This window comes from Limulus polyphemus, unplaced genomic scaffold (assembly GCF_000517525.1).
Source record: "Limulus polyphemus unplaced genomic scaffold, Limulus_polyphemus-2.1.2 Scaffold5231, whole genome shotgun sequence".
In the NCBI taxonomy this organism is placed as follows: Eukaryota; Metazoa; Arthropoda; class Merostomata; order Xiphosura; family Limulidae; genus Limulus; species Limulus polyphemus.
In genome coordinates, this window is record NW_013670841.1 from 53,164 (window position 1) to 54,184 (window position 1,021).

Sequence of the window (1,021 nt, forward strand, 5' to 3'; positions counted from 1 at the left end):
ATATTGGTGGCTATTACAAAACTTTGCCAATTCCTGTCCCAGTGTCAATTGTACTTTTCTACCATCCCATCAGACTGTGGGTGAAGTGGCATTGTCCTGGTCTTTCGTATGCCAAACAACTTACAGTATTCATGGAACACAGCTGATTCAAAGTTAAGGCCTTGATCTGAATGCATTTCATATGGCATACCAAACCTAAAGAAGAAATCACTAATAGCCAAAGCTACTTCCTGATTTGGTACTGCATATGCCTCAGGCCACTCGGTGAAATAATCCATCACACACAAATGTACTTGTTTCCAGCACGAGTTTGGGGCAAAGGACCAGCAATGTCAATGGCTACTCTTTTCATTGGTGTACCAACTTGATATAACTTCATTGGAGCACATCCCTTATGTTTGAGTCCCATTTTAGCACAACATGTACTACAGGTCCTCCACCATTCTTCCACATCTTGTCTCATACCTATCCAGTAAAATCTCTGGTGTAGGTGACTCAATGTGTTTTTAACTCCAAGATGTCCTCCTGTTAAACTATCATAGGATTGATGCAGCACAACTTCCCGTAACTTTCTCGGCATAACCGTTTGCCAGGTCGTCACTTTCCCATCTGCAGTTTCCCATCTCCGGACAAGAATACCATCTTCAAGCTTCAACTGGTCCCATTGTGCCTAATAGTTCTTTGTCACAGGGCTTAAGCTAGACACCTTCTCCCAAGCAGGGCACAAAACACATGCTTGTAGAAAATCAATTATTGGCTTCAAATCTTGGTCTTTCTCCTGTTCTGCTTTAATATTTATACTTGGTTCCACTTCACCATCATCAACTCCTTCAGTCACTTTGACTTCAGCTTGATGGCACCTGGTTAGTTCAACCTCTCTTTTGCAGCAATGTCTGCAATCATTTTTGCAGGGTATTCGGCTCAGTTCATCAGCATGAGATTTTCCTTCTCTGTATTCAATATCACAATTATACTGGTCTAACTTTCCAATCCAACGTGCCAGTTGTCGCTCTGGGTTCTT